A 13,919-nucleotide genomic window follows, 5' to 3' on the forward strand; every position below is an offset into this window, starting at 1 on the left:
TGCAATATTCAACTTTTCTAGTGAAAAATCCAATTCAAATTGCAGTTGTTTGTTATTCTTCACTTGAAAAGTATTCACATCATAATTGTATTCAATTTTATCAGCTAATTGACATTTACAACAAAATAAATTCATTTTAATTAGGCTCATGCAAGAAAATTGTACTTCAAGGAAATCAACTGAACAATATTTCGAGGAAAACTTATAATAGGCGAAATTGATAGCACAACTTTTTTCAGTTAAGAGAAAATTTAAACGAGATTGAAAACTTCATAGAAAATGAAGTGAAAATAACAGGAATTCTGTTTAAAAAACACTCAAAGTGTAGAAAATATTGGCATATTAATTTTAAAATTCAAGAAATTTCACTATCCAACAAAAAGGGGATAATTTATCCCTGATCTTTTTTTTTTTAATTAAATTTACTCTTCAATGGTTTAAGATTCAAATTAAAAGAATCCATAAAACTGTGAGTAATTAAGACCTTTTCTTAATAAATTATTATAATTATTATCTAAGAAAAAACCCACAACATCCCAAAACTCAAACCCTTTTCCCATTAATCATTACACCTTCATTCGAATAAGTCATTTTTCTAAGGAACAAAAATAAGAAAAAACTTTCTCCATTCTTCAAATACTTAACTGAGAAGAACATAAAACACGTTCCTTTTATGTAATAAGTTGGAAAAACATACATGGTTAACTTATTTCATTGCGAAATAAAAGTCCTTTTATACAAAAAAAAACTGAATTCGTTTTTAATGAAGCTATTTCCTAGAGTTTTTCATCACCGATCTCATTACTCTCAGAAATGGCACACATAAACTTTTGCATACGTAGACTCTTGCCATACTTTCGAAACAAGGATACCTTACCTCCTACCAAAAAATAAATAAATAAATCTCCTCTTTTTTCATACCTTTTTTTTTATATGTGTATCACTCTGCTTTCTGGTGTATCCTTTGGGATTATATTCAAATTGAATGAAAAGTAATCAAGTTTTTAGGACAAAATATACAGAGCCAACATGTGTTTTATTTAATTTGAAGAAGGAAAAACTTTGCACATTTAATCTCTAATCCTTGGTATCGTGGAGGTCCTTGTATATACAAACCAACGAAATATAAGTTTCTGAAATAAGGACTCCACTTAAAATGGGAAATAAAATGGATTAATGATGCAGAAGTTGTATAGTGGGGGGATGAGGTCAAACTCTCTTTCCCTTCGTTTTTTCTGCCTAAAAGGACCTCCATGGAACAAAGCTACAATTATCGCACTGATACATATTACGTGTTTACACGCTCGAACGCAACAAATTTATGTTCGTGTTTTTTTTTTTTATTTTTCCTTTGAAACACAACGGACATGAAAGATGGATGTGGGGATTTGTTTTTATATTATTTTTGTTGTTTCAGTTTTATATAAACGTGTAATTTTTTGTTGAAGAGAGAGAAAGGACTTCGTTTTTGACTGCTGAGTCCTGGCGGCAACATGAAATTTAATCAATTTTGATGCTGACGAGGCATCATTTCATTTAAGTTTTTTTTTTCATCTTAGCAGTTTATATTTTGTTGTTGGGATAAAAAAAAAAAATACATAACGCACAAAGGTAATTGGATGAATTTCCGATAATGCAAAGCTTCAGGATGATGATGTCTGAAGTATGAACATTGAACATACTCTACCATCATTTCAGCCAGCTGTTGAATCTATGTTGATTTTGTCGTTTTAATTAAAAAATACGATGATGATGATGTGAAAGAAATGTCGACATTGGCATTTGCTTCCTAGAATTAAAAAAAAAAAAAAATAACATGCAAGCAATTTATTCACATACATTGAAGTGTATGCCATTAATTCTGATCTACTTGAAGGTGTGTGAGAAAACACGGTTAAATGAGGCAAAATTAAAAAAAAAAAACAAAAATTTAACCTATATCTTTTTTTTAAATTGCTTTTTTTACGCATGTTTCTGATAGTGACGATTTTCCGTTTACACGATGAAGTAAAATAAACACTGCACCTGATTTGCAAAGTGAAAACTGAATCCAGGAGTTCTGAACACCTTGGAACTAAAAAAATATCTATATATCATAACAGTTTAAAGAGTTATGGACATTATGGACTTTTGTCCCAGTTCAGCCAGTATCTTCCCCACACTTACCTGACTGTAGAAAGAATTAGTAACCTTTTAAACATTTGTAACCTGTCTTGAGAGTTTTGGTTTTTGTTTTTACAAAGAACTTTAAATTGTGGGCTTATATCCCACCTTAAGAAAATAAAGGATTTTGTCCCAGTAGATTAGGATTCAAGTCCATAATAAAACATCCATTACCTATGGACTTATATAGCATTCGCACTTTTATTTAAACTTAACACAAATTATTTAACCTTTTTCACAAATATATTTCACCTTTTAGCAAATATATTTCACCTTTTAGCAAATATAATTAAACTAAAAGCAAATCAATTAAACCCAAAAGCAAATATAATTAAACTAAAGCAAACTATTTAAACTTTTAGCAAATCTATTTAAACTAATCGCAAACTGAATTAACCTGTTCTAGAAAAAGCTTTTGGTATCGAGCTATGAAGATGTAGGAAACCTATCATTTAACAACTTTATTTTTTGTGTCTAAGATGTGAATAGTTACTAGAACTAGAACATCGTTGGTCATTGTTAGTGTTCTATGTCTGCTGTGTTTGTATATTTAATAGTTTGAGAAGCTGTGGTTAGGTATATTTCAGCTTTGTGGAACCTAACAAAAAAAAAAATATATATCAATAAAAAAAATGTTGCATACACGTAGGAGCAATGAGTAAGCTCGACTTGGTGTTATATGAAATCTTTCCAAAATATGTAAGGATATTCTACACCTCTCCAAAACTGCTAAGGGTTGTTTTTTTTTTAGAGTTGTTTTGTATTAGGTAGTTTAAAAAAAAAAAAAAAAAAAAAACAATTATGAAAGAAAAAAAAAAATGAAAAAATATAAAAAAATGACAAAAAGAAAAAAAAAGACATTGGTGCACGCACCGGTACTCGAACCAGGGGGTCTGAGATGTGTTCAGCATCTCTATCCACTGGACTACGAGGCACCTAGAATCAACTTGGTCGTAATAGAAGCTTATAGGTAGAAAAAAAAGGTAAAAACAAAAAAACAAAAATTAATGTTCAAGGACAAATTTTCTTATAAAATTTTCGAAATTCGAAATTTTACAAAAAAGAAATTCACATATACAGTGAAATATAATATCAAAAAAAATCTTAAAATCGGTGAATTTTGACCAAAAATGATAAGAAATATTACACATATTTTTGAAAAATTCAGAAATGAATTTTAAGATATTATTTGTATTTTTGTGGTCAAAAACCATTGATTAAATGACTAAACGGAAACCCAAATATTTCGTCCATGATTGTTTTGAGAGTGTATGTGTGAGGGAACCTGTGAGTCTACTCAAGGGTATAAATAGTTCAAGAAAATCATAATCTTTCCTTTTTTTGGTGATTTTTTCCGTACATTACACGTTATACGTTATATCCGAGTCAAAGATACAAGAAGTTTTTTTTTACAAGTGTTTTTTTTTCAATTTCAAGTTTTTTTTTAAAAAAAGTTTAATTTAAAGTTTTTTTTTTCAAGTTTTTTTTTTTACAAATAATTGTTATCTTAAAAAAAAAAACAATACCTACTTTTGTGCGCAAAACCCAATTATTTTAAAAGGTGAGATTTTTTTAATTGAGTTGGCTTTACATTTTACCCTAATACTTGCCCTCGTGATTTTTTTCTACCAGGTGCTCCAGGTGGAGAAAATTCTAATTGTTTTAATTAACACCTACATACCTACATTAATTTGGTGTTTTATTAAACATTACTGCTTAAAATTAAAGGTGAGACATTTTTCGTTTACTCGCTCTACGTACCTAGATACGAACATGTAAATTAATGTAATTTTTCAATCAGGTGCTCCAGAGTAAAAATCGATCGAATTCGATTCGAAACTAAAAACCCGACCATCCAATCAGACTTTTTAAAGTCTAAAAGTGCTCTTTTTGCTAAGCCGCACAATATCGCCCAAATTCAGAAAAAAAAAACTATTTGACTCGCAGCCTGAGCAAACAAAAAAAAAATCACCCCCAAAATCTCCATCTTGGCACCTTTATTTTATTTAAATGTGTAAAAAAAGTACATATTTTTATTTTTTTTGATCCTGTTTAAAAATCCTGCAAGGACTAAATAAAATTAACAGCAAAAAAAAAAATACAACACACACTCTCAACTCAACAATCAAAATCATCCAAACTTTCATCCTCGGAAAACATCCAGGAAAACATCTAAAATTGCACTTATAACCTAAATAAGCAATATCCAGGAAAAACATATAAAATCATCTTCTACCTGAGCCTTCATCTCATCACGTTTCAAAAAAAAAATCATCACAAAACCTATAAAAGCTAAGTACCTAAAAATCTTTCTTTCAAGTAAAAAAATAAAAAAAAAAGTTTTATAAATCTTAAATTATTGCATATCTACTATTTGACCTTGTACATTCAATTCGTTCAAATTTCTTTTTTCTATTTTACCCTATTTTAGTCTAGCTTTAAAATAAATAAGCAAAATCATAACAAAACAACAACAAAAACTCAATCCTGCGATGGTGTGCACATTATCAGGAGGAAATGACCAAATGTGAATTATAAACAACGAAGAACAAAAATACAATTCACCACTGTAACACATAAAAATATGCAAAATTGCAAAACAATTTGTGGGGTAAGTGAGAATATTAATTTATTGATTGAAAATTTGAACGAACGAATATAATTTAATTTAATTTAAATAATTTTTAATTGTTGCAAATTTAAACATAAAAGATAAAGATATTTGAAAAGTGAAAACAAGAAAGATACGAAAGATAAGAATAATAAGATTAAAGAGAAAGATAGAAAAAAATATATATAGAGAAAAAGAAAGAAAAAAAGTACACTGAAACTTTCTAATTGATAATTTTTTTTGTTGACATTGCTAAGGAAGGTGTCATTGTGATTTTTTTTTTATTAACTTTTTTTTGTGATGATTAATGAATTAATATTGAATTCATATTAATTTGAATTATTTTATAATCAAATTATATTTTTTTATAAAAAAATTTGAACATTTATACATTTTTCTTTATTATCATTTTGGCTATAAGTGATTTGTCGAAACATTTCGTATTAGGTTCTATTGATATTTTTTTTAAATTTTAATAAAATTTGTTGTACACTTCAATTAAGAAAAAAACATCTTTTATCTTTACTGAGGTTACTTACATATGGATATGTTAATTTTATTCTGCATCGAATTTAGTCATTTTTTTTTTTTGTTGTGAATTTGATAAGATGACTTTTGCTATAAATTTTTTTATTTTGGCTTTTTGAAGTTGAAACCATGATTATGGTTTAGGTTTTTTTTTCAGGTGGATGTGGCTCTCACAAGAGTGAGCTATAAGGCGATAACGGCAAAATGAGAACTTAGTTTATTTTTTTTGTTTTATTTTGTTCTTTTGGGGTTGCTACAAATATTGAGGCCGTGGTAACTAGGTTGGTCACATGGACCTGCTCATAGAGTAGGAATGTGTGACACTATAGGGTGGGATAGTCCTCTGAGAGCAATACATCTGGCTCTCCTCACTTTCACAAGGAAACAAAATATTTTCAGGTTGTAAAAATAATAATGGACAAATCAGCTTCGCGATATTTTTCGTACAATTTTCAACGGCATGAAAACGTAACGGCCGTCCAGTTCCCTGGCTACAAGAATCCCCCCACCGACGAGCTAACCTTTGGCCATGCAAGCATGCCGCGCGGTTAGGGAACAGGACACCCATCCACTTTTGCTTCCATGTAGGTTTTAGAGTCCCTGTAAGCTCTGAACCCTACTGGTAGTGTATGGAGTGGGTGGTTTTGGGGTTGAAGTTTTCTTAAATTTTCATCTCCGACTCGACAACATCTCGAGAGTACGTTACAGGTGGCGCCCAACGTGGGGCCCGATTTTGTCTTGTTTTTGAAAAACTTAAAAAAAAATTTATAATTTTTTTTTGATTTTTGAGTCGCGTTGGTTCAATGCAAGTTGTTAGTGCTAAATTATTTTACATTCAATTCTTATTTTTTTTCTTTTAATTTTTTTTTCTCAATTTTAAATTTTTTTTTATTTTTCTTAATGGCATCAGGAAAATAAATTCGAGAACTTGACCAGTAATTGGGTGAGATCCTCGATTAGTCTGCTGCAGGTATCGATTATTTCCTGGTTGATTTCATTTAATATTTTTTTTGCTTTTCTTAAATTGTAAATATAATTTTTTTTGGTTTCTCAGTTTGAGTAAGGATAAGATGTCCAGTAGATGGGTGTGATCCTCGTCTAGTCTGTTGCTTCGGACCTTTTCTCTCTCTGTTCCTTAAATACTTATATTTCTCTTACCTTTCAAATTAGATTTATTTTTTTTCTTTCCTTTTTTGGTTTTATCTTTTGACCGATAGTGTGGCTGGGAGCCTACTAGTTCGCTGCAAAAGATAAACTTAATTCCTTTTCTCTTTCTAATATTTAACTTTTTTAATTAGATTCAGTTTTCATTTTCTTTAACTTACATTTTTGTTTAATCTTTTGACCGATAGCGTGGCTAAGAGCCTACTAGTTCGCTGCAAAAGATTAACTTATTTATGTTTGTTTTTTATTCAAAATTTAAATTTTCATATAAGCACTACAATCTTCAAATTGTCCACGTCTTCTCATAATTAGAAATCGAAGATACTGTTTACTTGTGAGTGAGTATATAACAATCGTTTTCGTCGTTTAGCTCGGGTGTATTCTCAAAACGTAGAGTCACATCCACCTACATCATGAATATTGAGTACAAAATACATTATATATTTTGTTTTGTTTCAACTAAGATTTTTAGTTGAAAATATCATTTTAAAAATACATATTTCAAAATTTAATTTTTTTTACTTTACATTTTTCTTTGGTATTTAAAAAAAAAAAAAAAAAGATCCTTTTTTTTAAATATTTTGAAAAACTTTTTTTGACATTTTTTTGTTTTGATTTATTTTTTTATAATTTTTCTATTGATTTCATTTGTGATTTTTGATTTAATTTTTTTTTGTTTCGGTAAAGTCGCTTTCCTTTTTTTTGATTGATTTTTTTTTTTATTTTCGAATCGTTTTGAAAATCGTAAAAAAAAGAACAATATTTTTCAACTATTTTTGATATTTTTTTTTAATTTATTTTTTTTCTGAATTTATTTTTTTTGATTTTTTTGGCTTTCTAATTTTTATTTTTTTTTTAAATTAATTTTTTTTTGTATCTATTATTAATATTCGATTTATTTTTTTTTTTAAACTTAATTATCTTCACTTAATTACAATTTTTTTTTTAATTGTTTCAAAAAATATTGTGCTTTTTCGGTTTATATTTTTTTTCCAATTGATTTTTTTTTAAATTTTTTTGATTTCGATTAAATTTTTTTTCTTATTTTGTTATTATTTTGATTTTTATTATTACCTTTTTATTTTTATTTTTTTTTTTTTTAATTTGATTAAAGCTTTGATTCCTTTTTTTTTTTTTTTTTTGCATATTAGGTTTTAAATTTTCGAAAAATTTAATTTTCATATTTTTTTTTTGCAAACCAACAAATTTTCTTAATTAACTTTTTTGAGCTTCGTTTTAATTTTAAGTTTTTGTAATTCGGTTACAAGCTTTCAAAATTTGGGATCTTCTTTTTTTTTGGGTTTTTCACTTTGAGCTGTTGATCTTTTTTTTGACAATGTCGAGGCGTGGGCTTCCTCATAGGAAAGGCTCTTTTTATGGCCGTAATCGAAACCATAGCCAATATGGAAATTGGTCCAATAATTTTGGAAACAATACGGGGATAGGTTCAAATGTTTCAAATGCATCTGACGCAACGGGAGCATCCAATACTGGTGCTGCTGCAGGAACTGGGGCTATTCCAAAAGTTCCTCGGAACCCGCATAATGAAAAAAGATCTGATCAAAATGAAAAACAAGCTGTACAGAATGAGCGTAATGAAACTGGAGGCTTAGAAGTTGATGAGGTAGAGTTCTCGGAATACATCCAAAGAATTGTTTCTGCGACGGTTGGGTTAAGTAGAGCTGAAGATTTGAAGCGTATCCAACTCGAAATGGAGAGAAATTCTGCTGCAATGAGGCAGGATTTGACAACCATCATTCGTCAAGAACTTGCGGCAGCAAGATCTCCTGCAGTTACAGAATCTCCAAATGAATTTGAATTACGTAAACGTAGTGAAGCTCCAGCTAAATCAGCCTCTATTAACCCTCCCGTTCAGCAAGAACAACAGCAACAAAGACAAACTTCTTCCGCTTCCGTTAGTGCACAACCAACACCAGTTTATAGTTCAGCAAATGAATTTTTAGCACAGCTGCAAAATCTAAGACTGAGTGACCCGTCCATCTTAGCTTCTGGGGCAATTCCACCACCCGCCCAAGCCAATGTTCCATCTTTTGATAGGTCCTATAGTATAGGTCCCAAATTCTTTAGCGGTCATAAATGGCGTGTGAATTTTGATGGTACTAATATGACCGTTGATGACTTCCTGTTCAGATTAGAAATAGCTAAGGATGGGTACAATGTAACTTGGCAGGATATTTATAAACATTTTAACCAGTTCGTTTCTGGCTTTGCAGAAACTTGGTATTGGCTTTACAGGAAAAGTCATAGGTCTGGTGATTGGGCTTCGTTGCGAGTAGCCCTTATTGATCAGTTCAGATCTTTAGAGACTGATGCCGAACTATCGAAGAAACTTTATGACAGGCGTCAAGGACCAAACGAGAAATTCGATGACTTTTATGTAGACCTGCAAAAGTTAAATACTAGGCTTGCTGTTCCCAAACCTGATTTTGAGCTCATTAGCCTTATAAAGCAAAATGTGCGTAGAAGAATGGGTGAACTACTTGTGACATACCAAACTCACAACTTACAGGAATTGGTCTACGTGTGTAGAAAAATGGAAAAATTTATCAATGACCAAGAGATTCCTAAGAGTAAGGTACAAACAAACGTAGTTCCTCAGTTTCGCAAATATGTCCACGAAGTTGAAGTAGATAAATCTAATCCTTCAATAGAATCTGAGGACCATATTGAAGCTCTTCAAAAAGATACGAGTTCTTTCACGTGTTGGAACTGTAAAAACGTTGGTCACGGTCGACTTGAATGTCCCGTGGCTCAGACGTCACTCTTTTGCTATAATTGCGGAAAAGAGGATACAACATCTCCTCGATGTCCTAATCCGAAATGTCCGGGAAACATGCGGAAGAGCAATTCGACACCCGAAACTTATTGCTCTCCCAACAAAAATCGGGATCCAAAACAAAATTAAACGAAAACGAACAAAATGTACAACATCCTTTTAAAACCGAAAAAGATGTACAGCCAAATAAAGATCAGGCTTTTCAAATTTTAAAACGAACAAATAGCGCTACAAATATAGATTTAGCTGAGCAAAAATTAGAAAAATTAGAAAACAAACCTAGAAAATCTCTTCACGAACGTCTTCTAGAATATGAAGCAGCAAGAGAAAGAATCTTTGGACCTAAGTCCACACCAGTTTCCAAAAATGTCCTAAAAATACGGGAAAAAGTTAAAACAAAAAAGTTAGCTCATAAAGCTGTAGAAGCTACCACACTTTGCTCTAATGGAGACCCTAGGCCATATGCCGAGGTGACCATTTGCGGAGAAACCATGTTGGGGTTACTTGACAGTGGTGCCAGCATTAGCTGTTTGGGACAAGGTGGACTAGGGTTACTAAAGAAATGGGGCGTTTCATGTACAAATTTTGTATCCAACGTAAAAACTGCAGATGGAACAAATCAGCCAGTACAAGGTAAATTTACAACCTCAGTTACGTATAATGGCCTAAGTAAAGATATAGAAATGTTTGTTGTTCCATCTTTAAAACAAACCTTATATTTAGGCATAAATTTTTGGTTAGCATTTAATTTAGCTCCTCAAATTGTATCGGAAATAGTAGCAGAGAAAGACGATAAACCCCCCTCACATAATTGTTTTGAACCACATGAGTTGACAGAAGAGCAGTCAAGAAAAATCAAAGCAGTCGTTCAAATGTTTCCATCGTTTGCCATTCATGGGTTAGGAAGAACAACTTTAGAAGAACACGTCATCGATACAGGGGATGCCAAGCCCATAAAGCAAAGGCATTACCCTGTTTCACCCGCAATCCAGGAAATGATGTACGAGGAACTCGATCGGATGTTGAAGATGGGTATCATTCAACCGAGTAACAGTGCATGGAGCTCTCCTGTAGTCCTAGTGCGTAAACCCGGCAAAAATAGATTATGCCTGGACTACAGAAAAGTTAATGCTGTCTCTAAGAATGATGCCTATCCGCTTCATCCGATAGAGGGACTTCTGTCGCGGGTGGAGGATGCGGTTTTTATTTCGAGCATAGATCTCAAAGATGCTTTTCTACAAATCCCACTTGAAAAGTCATCAAGGGAAAAAACCGCATTCACAGTGCCTGGTAAACCGTTGCTAGAGTTTGTTGTTATGCCTCCTGGTCTTAGCGGGGGTGTCCAACGTATGTGTCGGCTTATGGACAAGGTAATGACTCCTGAACTTAAGCAAAATGTGTTCCCCTATGTTGACGACCTTCTCGTTATTTCACGAACTTTTGATGAACACGTCAAAATCCTTATGGAACTCGCTAGTAGGTTAAGTGTAGCTGGACTTACAATTAATGTTGAAAAGTCGAAGTTCTGCTACAAAGAGTTGAAATTTTTGGGATATGTTGTGAGCAATGGTTGTCTGAAAACAGACAGAGATAAGGTTGCTGCAGTAAGTGACTTTCCTGTTCCAACAACACAACGTCAGGCTCGCAGATTTTTGGGTATGTCAGGGTGGTACAGGAGGTTTATCCGCGATTATGCCACTCTTGCTACCCCAATAACAAACTCGTTGAAAAAAGGGGTTAAGTTCGAATTCGGTGAGGAAGCTGTGAAAGCTTTTAACCTGATAAAAGAAAAGTTAACGACATCTCCTGTTTTAGTTTATCCGGATTTCAAAAAGCCGTTCATAATTCTCTGTGATGCTTCCGACTCGGGAATAGGATGTGTACTATGTCAGCTGGACGATGAAGGAGTAGAACGTCCAATTTATTATTACTCCCACAAGCTGAATGGTGCACAACGGAACTATAGCGTCACAGAACGAGAGTGTTTAGCAGCGGTATTAGGGGTGGAAAAGTTCCGACAATATGTTGAAGGCTATCGGTTTAAAATCATAACTGATCATGCCAGTCTGAAGTGGCTGATGGGACAAAAGAATTTGAGTGGTAGGTTGGCCCGATGGAGCCTAAAACTCCAGGGATATGATATTGAAATCGAGCATCGAAAAGGCTCACTACATGTTGTGCCTGACGCTCTATCCAGGGTCCATGCAACAGATGCAGTGAGTCTAGAAGCCCTTTCAATTGATCCTTCCGATGTGCTGCACCTAGATCTTACAGATCCCGCTTTCAAGTCGGACGAATATCTGAAGATCATTGACAGCATCGAAGAGCAAAAACATCAACTACCTGACCTTCTTGTTTCGGACGGTTTCGTGTACAAGAAGGTCAATCATAGTACAGGGAATCCTCTCGAGGATGACCAGACATGGAAGTTATGGGTCCCATCGTCGCTGACCGAAATGCTCATTTCTCTGGCTCATCAGCCAGCTAAAGCTGCGCATGGGGGAATAGCCAAAACCTTACACCGGCTTAAACATAGGTTCTTTTGGCCAAATATGGCATCTCAGGTCAAACTATTTATAAACAGTTGCGAAATATGCAAAACTTCAAAACCATCCAACCAAATTTTGAGGGAACAAATGGGGAAAGCTTTTACGGTTGACTACCCTTTCCAACATCTGTATGTTGACTTTCTTGGTCCATATCCACGTTCCAAGAAAGGAAACATATTTATTATTATTGCTCTCGACCAATTGACAAAGTTTGTCATTATAAAAGCCTTGCGAACAGCGACATCAGAAGTTGCAATTCAATTTTTACATGAACATCTGTTTTGTTTATTTGGAGTACCAGAGTCGTTAATGACTGACAACGGGAAACAATTTACTAGCTCGTCCTTTTCAAATTTTTTGTCATCATTAGGTATACAACATATCAAAACCGCATCTTACGCACCGCAAGCTAATGCTAGCGAGAGGGTAAACAGGTCTATACTCACAGCTATAAGATCATACCTAAAACAGGATCAGAGGGAGTGGGATAACCATTTACCTGCCATTGGATGTGCGTTGCGTACAGCTGTGCATTCGGCAATTGGAGTATCTCCGTATGAAGCGTTGTTTGGTCAAAAGATGGTCGAACATGGGTCAGATTTCAAGCTACTTAGAAAGCTAGGTAAGGCCAACAGTTCAGAGCTAAACATCATCCCAAAATCTTCTAAAATCAACATGCTACATGCGAGTATTAAAGAAGCACTTGAAAAAGCACATTTTCAATACGAGCACAAATACAACACCAGAAGCAAGATCTCAAATTTCAAGATAGGTGATGTTGTATATAAACGAAATTTTATCCTTAGCGACGCATTCAAAAAAAGAAATGCTAAGTTGTGTCCAAAGTTTTTGAAGGCTAGAATTAAAAGGATTGTTGGTAACCATCTTTACGAGTTGGAGAATGAACAAGGACAAATACTGGGAATATTTCATTCGAAAGACCTCAAAAAGTAAAACAAAAAAAAAGTGAACTCAAGGCTAACTCAGTCTGAACACGAGACACTTTATCCTCGGGAGTGGGTTTTTCTCTTGATAGAATTACATTTTCAGGTTTCTTTGCATTTTCATTTTTAAGCTTCGTAGCATACAAAATGAAAATGTTTTGTAGGAAACCTATCATTTAACAACTTTATTTTTTGTGTTTAAGATGTGAATAGTTACTAGAACTAGAACATCGTTGGTCATTGTTAGTGTTCTATGTCTGCTGTGTTTGTATATTTAATAGTTTGAGAAGCTGTGGTTAGGTATATTTCAGCTTTGTGGAACCTAACAAAAAAAAAAATATATATCAATAAAAAAAATGTTGCATACACGTAGGAGCAATGAGTAAGCTCGACTTGGTGTTATATGAAATCTTTCCAAAATATGTAAGGATATTCTACACCTCTCCAAAACTGCTAAGGGTTGTTTTTTTTTTAGAGTTGTTTTGTATTAGGTAGTTTAAAAAAAAAAAAAAAAAAAACAATTATGAAAGAAAAAAAAAAATGAAAAAATATAAAAAAATGACAAAAAGAAAAAAAAAGACATTGGTGCACGCACCGGTACTCGAACCAGGGGGTCTGAGATGTGTTCAGCATCTCTATCCACTGGACTACGAGGCACCTAGAATCAACTTGGTCGTAATAGAAGCTTATAGGTAGAAAAAAAAGGTAAAAACAAAAAAACAAAAATTAATGTTCAAGGACAAATTTTCTTATAAAATTTTCGAAATTCGAAATTTTACAAAAAAGAAATTCACATATACAGTGAAATATAATATCAAAAAAAATCTTAAAATCGGTGAATTTTGACCAAAAATGATAAGAAATATTACACATATTTTTGAAAAATTCAGAAATGAATTTTAAGATATTATTTGTATTTTTGTGGTCAAAAACCATTGATTAAATGACTAAACGGAAACCCAAATATTTCGTCCATGATTGTTTTGAGAGTGTATGTGTGAGGGAACCTGTGAGTCTACTCAAGGGTATAAATAGTTCAAGAAAATCATAATCTTTCCTTTTTTTGGTGATTTTTTCCGTACATTACACGTTATACGTTATATCCGAGTCAAAGATACAAGAAGTTTTTTTTTACAAGTGTTTTTTTTTCAATTTCAAGTTTT

The 13,919-nt window shown here is 32.6% G+C and overlaps 1 protein-coding gene and 1 long non-coding RNA gene across 2 annotated transcripts in view; both read left to right on the forward strand.

The window, feature by feature from the left end:
- LOC129919570 (uncharacterized) overlaps positions 1 to 13,919 on the forward strand; it is a 220,786-nt gene that overhangs the window by 166,583 nt on the left and 40,284 nt on the right. The gene's annotated exons all lie outside the window — the stretch shown is intronic.
- On the forward strand, positions 3,646 to 5,034 carry LOC129919575 (uncharacterized). The gene is made up of 3 exons (XR_008773091.1): positions 3,646 to 3,724; positions 3,796 to 3,891; positions 3,965 to 5,034. It is a non-coding gene; the product is annotated as an uncharacterized LOC129919575 (long non-coding RNA).

The sequence above is a fragment of the Episyrphus balteatus genome, chromosome 4 (genome assembly GCF_945859705.1).
Source record: "Episyrphus balteatus chromosome 4, idEpiBalt1.1, whole genome shotgun sequence".
In the NCBI taxonomy this organism is placed as follows: domain Eukaryota; kingdom Metazoa; phylum Arthropoda; class Insecta; order Diptera; family Syrphidae; genus Episyrphus; species Episyrphus balteatus.